This window comes from Dermacentor andersoni, chromosome 6 (genome assembly GCF_023375885.2).
Source record: "Dermacentor andersoni chromosome 6, qqDerAnde1_hic_scaffold, whole genome shotgun sequence".
Taxonomy (NCBI): Eukaryota; Metazoa; Arthropoda; class Arachnida; order Ixodida; family Ixodidae; genus Dermacentor; species Dermacentor andersoni.
The window spans coordinates 37533741-37542471 of NC_092819.1; positions in this window are offsets into that span (position 1 = coordinate 37533741).

Genomic DNA, 8731 nt, shown 5'->3' on the forward strand with positions numbered 1-8731 from the left:
CAAATGACTGCTGTATAGCCGATAAAGTCGGGCTCCCCAAGTGACATAGCCTGCTCCACTACTTAAGTTCTCGATGTTTTATGCTTTAGCACGTCTGCAGAGATGAAATTTGTCGTACTTTTGCTCCAAATTTATGTTTCATTGCACACAGTCGATACTTTTGAAATATACAACCATTCAAAAAGCATTCATATTCCAATTTACGAATAGTGATTATTTGATTTAAAGACCAAATCAAATAGGACACTATTCGATTCGTTATTCTAATGTTTCAAATATTTGCACACCCCTAAAAATCTATGCTACAGCTCGAGGTATGTACAAGCATGCGGTCTGTGCAGATCTGAGAAAAAAAAAAATAGCAGCTCCAGAGCACTTGTTGGAATCAAAACGAAATGGTTAATGCTCTGTAGCATAATCCAATTCATACAATTGCATTTGTTTTGTAGGACAACATAGTAAGAGGATACTTGCTTGCCAATGTTTTTGGAGCCTATAGCACTCGCCCGCACTCATGCATACTCAAACTCACCAGCACTCACTCACTTTTTGCTCACACTCACTCATTCTCGTAAACACTCGCTCACCATTCGTAGTCGCTTTCATTCATACTTACCAAAACCCTCTCATGCTGTGGTGTCCATTCACTGCCACTCACTTGCATGCATGATACTCACTTGCATACTTGTGCACTCATTCACTTGCACTCGCCAACAGGCGCTCACGTTTGTACTACTGTCCGCTCAAAACTGCAGTCACTGATTTTCATTAGTACTTATGCTAACCAGCTCTCACTCCTCTTCATATACACATTCACTCAAACTCGGCGGCACTCACCCCAGTCCATACACATGCCCACTCACCCCTTTTGTCACTAACATACCATCTCACACCTGTGACAGGAGTGTAGAAGAGCGAGTACGAGTCATACTCGTGAGTGAGTATGCCAACCTATGGCTTATTTTAATCCAATGCTTGTAATCTCATGCAATGTTTATGTATATGTATCACACAGGTCTTATTGTCAAATAATGTTTACAATTATGCACTACCCCATCCAAAAGCTATGCCGAAATGCAAACTGCAGTTCATACATCACTCCCCATGCACATGCCGACGCAGATTCAGACGTGGACATGGAACATCATGAGGATCAAGGTGATATTCATTGAGGAAAGAATGGTGAGGAGAGGTATAAGCAGTGAAAACTGACATAGTATTTAAATACATGTAAGGTTCTTTTTTAGCCTTTGCATAATAGTGGCATCAACCTGGTGTCCCAAGAATGGGGGAGCCCCCACAAAAGAAAGAAAAAAACATGGACACTTCAGCACTTTTTATAAGTTGTGAATGCAAAAGAATTAATGTCCATTTGAATGCCGTTGATCGGTCCTTGGAGTTATGAACTCCTCATGGGCAAGCAAGCACATTGAGACGCTTGGCGCATATTGATTTTGCTTTACCGAGGTGCAGCTCTGCTCCGACAAGGCACACTTGTGATGTGGCATCGCAGCCAATGGGAATTTACGTGCCGTTTTGTTGCTACAGATGACAGGCGCCGGCTTTTTCACTCAATTGGCCATTTGACACACTTGCAGAAAAAAAAAGCAACGAAACCATTGAAAATCAAACACTCTTCTATTAAACGGTCTGTGCCTTTTAGAGGTACCTATATGAGCCAACACAATACTTCAGGTTTTATGTAGTAATTTACTGTTACTGTTACTGCAAGGGTCCCGAAAACTGGAAGAATGCAAACGTTATACTAATCCACAAAAAGGGGGACGTTAAAGAATTGAAAAATCGTAGGCCCATTAGCTTATTCCCAGTATTATATAAAATATTTACCAAAATAATCTCCAATAGAATAAGGGCAACACTGGAATTTAGTCAACCAAGGGAACAGGCTGGCTTCAGGAAGGGACACTCTACAATGGATCACATCCATGTCATTAATCAGGTTATCGAGAAATCCGCAGAGTATAATAAGAATCTCTATATGGCTTTCATAGATTACTAAAAGGCATTTGATTCAGTAGAGATACCAACAGTCACAGCGGCATTACATAATCAAGGAGTACTGCAATCAGTTCTGCTACAGAACATTTGCTTAAATACCTTGGAAAATATCTACAGAGGTTCTACAGCTACCTTAATTCTACACAAGAAAAGCAAGAAGATACTTATAAAAGGGGTCGGACAGGGAGACACAATCTCTCCAATGCTATTCACTGTGTGCTTGGAAGAAGTATTCAAGCTATTAAACTGGGAAGGCTTAGGAGTAAAGATCAACGGCAAATATCTCAGCCACCTTTAGTTCGCCGATGACATTGTTCTGTTCAGCAACAATGCAGGTGAATTACAACAAATGATTGAGGGCCTTAACAGAGAGAGAGTAAGAGTGGCATTGAAAATTAATATGTAGAAGACAAAGATAATGATATGTAGCCGGGCAAAGGAACAAGAGTTCAGGATTGCCAATCGGCCTCTAGAGTCTGTGAAGGAGTACGTTTACCTAGGTCAGTTAATCATAGGGAACCCTGATCATGAGAAGGAAATTCACAGAACAACAAGAATGGGTTGGGGATCGCATACGGCAGACATTGCCAGCTCCTGACTGGAAGCTTACCATTATCATTGAAAAGGAAGGTGTACAATCAGTGTATTTTACCAGTGCTGACATATGGGGCAGAGACTTGGAGACTGACAAAGAAGCTTGAGACCAAGTTAAGGACTGCGCAAAGAGCGGTGGAATGAAGATTTTAGGCATAACGTTAAGAGACAGAAATAGAGCGGTTTGGATCAGGGAGCAAACGGGTATCGATGACATTCTAATTGACATCAAGAGAAAAAAATGGAGCTGTGCAGGTCATGTAGTGCATAGGTTAGATAACCGTTGGACCATTAGGGTTACAGATTGGGTACCAAGAGAAGGGAAACACAATCGAGGATGACAGAAGACTAGATGGAGTGATGGAATTTGAAAATTCGAGGGCACTAGTTGGAATCTGTTGGCGCAGGACAGGGGTAGTTGGAGATTGCAGGGAGAGGCCTTCGTCCTGCAGTGGACATAAAACAGGCTGATGATGATGATCACTGTTTGAAAAGAGAGGTTAGCTTGATGCTTACCTCTCCCATCTTTCTTTTTTTCAGGCAAGCCTGTCTGCTCATATACGTTTAGTCATCACTTAAATCGGCATCAGCACGAGCAGTTGAGCGACTTATGTGCTGAAACAGTGCTTTTGGAAGAACTGATTGGACCTGGCTGATGCATCATTGTAATGGGCCCTAGGCTTACCTTTTATTTGCTTTTTTGGGGGGTAAACCACTCTGCACATATCCACCGATTCATCGCATAAATCAGCATCAGCATATGTATGGGGGGTGATGTATGTACCAAACCAGCACTTTCGAGAAGTGATTGGACCTGGCAGGCCAACATTGAAATATGGGCTTATGCTTACCATACTTTATTGAAGGGGGGGGGGGGGGGATGCAAGCCAATTTGCACATATCCGTGTAGCTATCTGGTAATAAATCAGCTTCGGCACGTGCACGAAGAGTGATGTACGAATATACCCCATCCAGCCCTTTTGTCAGACGTGTTTGGACCTGGCTGGGCCAACATTGGCTATATATGCTTCCCATCTTTTTTTTTTTTCAGGCGAGCCAATCTGCCTATATACATTTCGTCATCACGTATATCAGTGTCAGCATGTGCAGTTGAGTGACTAAGGTTGAGGATTGGGCGAGTTGGTATTGCATTCTAAAACTGGTACCGCGCAACAGTTGAGTGATGCTGCACTGAAACAGTGCTTTAGAGAGAAGTGATTGGACTTGGCTGAGCCAACATTAAAATGGGCCATACAGCCTTACCTTTTGTTTCCTTTTTTGGGAAATCCAATCTGCGCATACCAGTTTATTCATCGCGTGAATCGGTGTCAGCATGTGCACGGGGCGGGGGGGGGGGGGGGGGGGATGACGTATATGCCGAACCAACACCTTTGAGATAAATGATTGGACTGGGCTGCACTGACACTGCAACCTTTTTCTTTTTCCGGGTACGCCAATGTGCTTATATGGCCATTTATTTATCGTTTAATTTGCCGTGAGTGGACACAGCTGCGGCAACACTTTAACAGGCACTCACCTTTTTCTTTTCTATTTAGAGCGCAGCTCTTAATAAGCTCGTTCCTGCGGCGAGTGTCAGCGTAACCAAGCGAACGAGCGCCACGAAGAATGAAAGCAAAACGCGGAGCGCAGCGGTAGATGAAAGAAAGGCCATAGCGAAGAGAGGAGGAAAGCGCAGGAGCAGAGGGGAAAAAATTATGGGGTTTTACGTGCCAAAACCACGACCTAATTATGAGGCACGCCGTAGTGGGGGACTCCGGAAATTTGGACCACCTGGGGATCTTTTAACGTGAACCGAAATAAGTACAAGGGTGTTTTCACATTTCGCCCCCATCGAAATGTGGCCGCCATGGCCAGGATTCGATCCCGCGACCTCGTGCTGAGCAGCCTAACGCCACAGCCACTAATTAAGCAACCACGGCGGGTAGAGCGGAGGGGAGACAGCCTGTGCATGCGCCGAGTTCTCAGAGGACCACGACATCTGCGTGGGCGCTCTCATCTGTGCTTCCGAGGGGGATATCCATTTATCCATTGTGTAAATTGGCTGCATGTGCATGGAGAGTGATATATGCCCCGTCCAGCCCTTTCGTGAGAAATGATTGGTCCTGGCTGGGCCAATAATGTAATGGGCTATATAAACTTTTTTTTTTTCGGGTAAGCCAACTTGTGCATATCCATTTATCGATCGCAAAGGCATCAGCACATGCTTGGGGAGTGACGTATACGACAAAGCAGGTGCTTTCGAGAGAAGTGATCGGACCTGGTGGGACAACATTGTAACGGGCTATAATATATACACGTTTTCATCGGGCACGCCAACCTGCGTATATATTTATCACATGCACGTGGTAATGCCAATGCATTACCAGGTGCATGATGTATGCGACTAAGCACACGCTTTCGAGAGAAGTGATTGGACCTGGCTAGGCCAACATTGAAATGAGCTATAGGCTTACCATTTCCTTTTTTTTTCCCCATTAGGCAAGCCAACCTGCGCATATCCATTTATAGATCGTGTAAATTGGCGTCAGCATGTGCTTGGGGAGTCGCGTATGCGACAAACCATGCGCTTTCAAGAGAAGCGATTGGATCTGGCTGGGCCAACATTGGACCGGGCTGTAGGCTTCCTCTCTTTTAGAGCGAAGTTGTTTATGCGAACCTTGTGCAATCGTTGTCAGACTTCGCTAAAAAGGGGCCATGTGGCCTAGCGGGAAAGAAAAAGAAGAGCTAAACAGGGGGAGAAGGGGGTTGCAGCGACCCCTTTCCCCTGTGAGAATGCTTATATGCGAATCTTGTACAGTTGTCACACGGTGCATTTTCGGCAATCGAGCCAGATCAGCATTGAATTTATCGACGATTGATTCCACCCTGGCGCAAAAAAAACAAATGTTATGCTGGCAGTTTGCAGCCAACGAACAGTGCCCAGCGATTGAAACGCGATACTATAGGAGCACGTCAATCGCCACACCAATCCAACTATCAAAACAATTGCAGCACCCACATCTCCAGTGGTTGGGCCTTGCACCCAACATATTGAGCTTTGGATTAGTGTTTCCACACATTCCATCCCAGCTACAACTATGGGAAGACCACGTGTAGTGCGCACTCCTGAGGAAGAAGCTGCCAAGCTACCGTGACCGTCAGTGAGAGTTGGCTCGTGAACGGGCTCGTCGTCATAGGGCCGACCCCGAGCTGTGCGCCTAAGCCGAAGCTCAGCGGCAGCGCCGAGGCAGACCCCACAGCAAAGCACAAACAGAAACCCCACGCCGAAAGAAGAAAAGGAAGAAAGAAAGGAAGAACCGAAAAAAAAAGCACTCCTAAAGAATGTTCACTACGCAAAGCACGCAAAAGCGAAAATGAGGTGAAAGAATGGTGAAACACTCGGTTTAACTAACACAGCTTCGCTGTTCGACTATCTTCACGGACTAGAATGGGCAGCGATTTTTTGTTTTCCTTTTTCATCAAGCAAGCCAACCTGTGCATATCCATTTATCCATCGTGTAAATCAGTGACAGCACATGTATGGAGAGTCATGCACGCTCCATCCAGCCCTTTCGTCCAGCACTTTAATGGGCTATAGGCTTACCTTTTTTTTTTTCCGGGTAAGGCAAGTTGCACATATCCATTCATTGCCTAATTGGTGTCAGCACGTGCTTCGGGAGTGATGTATGCGACGAACCACTCACTTTCTAGAGAACTGATTGGACATGGCGGTGCAAACTTTGTGATGAGCATAGGCTTGTTTTTTTTTGCGTTTTTCATCAGGCAAGCCAACCTGTGCATATCCATTTATCCATCATGTAAATCGGTGACAGCACATGCATGGAGAGTCATGCAAGCCCCGTCCAGCCCTTTCGTGAGAAGTGATTGGTCCTGGCTGGGCCAGCACTGTAATGGGCTATAGGCTTACCTTGTTTTGTTTTTTTTTCGGGTAAGGCAAGTTTCGCATATCCATTCATCGCCTAATTGGCGTCAGCACGTGCTTCGGGAGTGATGTATGCGACGAACCACACACTTTCTAGAGAATTGATTGGACATGGCGGTGCAAACTTTGTGATGAGCATAGGCTTTTTTTTTTTCATCATGCAAGCCAAGCTGCGCATATCCGTTTATTCATCACGTGAATCGACGTAACCACGTACATGGGGAGTGATGTATGCACCGAACCAGTGCTTTCGAGAGAAATGATTGCACATGGCTTGCCCCAAAGCCCCTTTATCGCGTCTACGCTTTTTAAAGTAGTGCCAACATTTTAGGAGCCTGCCCCGTCCTGTTTCGGTTTCGCTGCTTCACAAAAGGCCGCATCGTGACTGGTAACAAAGAGGCGGCAGGGTGTTATGATGGTTGTAGGCGGCTGGGCCAGCGGCTCCTGTTGGATGACAGGGCAAATGTATGCTGCTGACCTTGTTCACTAAACATGCTCTTGAGAGCAGCATGATACCACAGCGCAAGCGCTCCGTTACGTGGCTTTATCATATTTCGCGGGCTTTCTTTGCAACCCGGAAAAAACAACTACGTGAGACGTATCGTACAGGAAACAACTCGATCAATGGTTTCTGAAGGTGCTCTACAAATCTGTGTATCATACTTGGGGTCCTCACCCAATAATTAAAAAGTTCGGTAATTGGACTTATTTAGGGAAAAAAATTGCCTGAGTTATTATGGACCAGCGTGAATAGAATGTGCCTGGTTAGTCAATTCTGACAAGCCTTTCATTTTTAAAATCTTGGCTCAAGTTGCGTGGAACACCCTGCATATTGGGTGTCCAGGCTAACTTTAACCGAAGTTTAAAGTTTAAAATTATGTCGAAGAACTCTAGAAGGACAAGGCCAAATGCATGTTGTTGACTATTGACTAAAGCGTGTCACACCATTTTTTGTATTCTGCTTAAATGGATAATTAGTCAAGATTAATTAACCCAATTAGGAAGTTTTGCCCTAGTGTAATACTTACAAATTGTAGGGTGCCCTAGGGAGCAGAACTTCCTACCATGATTGCAGTGACATAAAACATGCAGCATATAAAAGAGCAGCACATTTAGCCTCGTGTGTTGCCTGGTTTGCTTATCCCTATCATGAACCGCCGCGAGGGAAGCACATCACTGGCGTAACTTGCACAGCCAACGAGACTCTGTTGCTGCCCCATTTCCCTGTCACTTTTTAAGCAGCAGCAGACAAGGCCAGATGCGCTGTTTGCTAAACACGGTCCATATATTTTAAGAGACTTCTGGTTATCATCATCATCAGCAGCAGCAGCAGCCTGGTTACGGCCACTGCAGGGCAAAGGCCTCTCCCATACTTCTCCAACAACCCCGGTCATGTACTAATTGTGGCCATGTCGTCCCTGCAAACTTCTTAATCTCATCCGCCCACCTAACTTTCTGCCGCCCCCTGCTACGCTTCCCTTCCCTTGGAATCCAGTCCGTAACCCTTGATGACCATCGGTTATCTTCCCTCCTCATTACATGTCCTGCCCATGCCCATTTCTTTTTCTTGATTTCAACTAAGACGTCATTAACACGCATTTGTTCCCTCACCCAATCTTCTCTTTTCTTATCCCATAACGTTACACCCATCATTCTTCTTTCCATAGCTCGTTGCGTCGTCCTCAATTTCAGCAGAACCCTTTTCGTAAGCCTCCAGGTTTCTGCCCCATATGTGAGTACTGGTAACACACAGCTGATGTACACTTTCCTTTTGAGGGATAATGGCAACCTGCTGTTCATGATCTGAGAATGCCTGCCAAACGCACCCCAGCCCATTCTTATTCTTCTGGTTATTTCAGTCTCATGATCCGGATCCGTGGTCACTACCTGCCCTAAGTAGATGTATTCCCTTACCACTTCCAGCGCCTCGCTAGCTATCGTAAACTGCTGTTCTCTTCCGAGACTGTTAAACATCACTTTAGTTTTCTGTAGATTAATTTTCAGACCCACCCTTCTGCTTTGCCTTTCCAGGTCAGTGAGCATGCATTGCAATTGGTCTCCCGAGTTACTAAGCAAGGCAATATCATCAGCGAATCTCAAGTTGCTAAGGTATTCTCCATCAACTCCACCCATACCCAATTCTTCCCACTCCAGGTCTCTGAATACCTCCTGTAA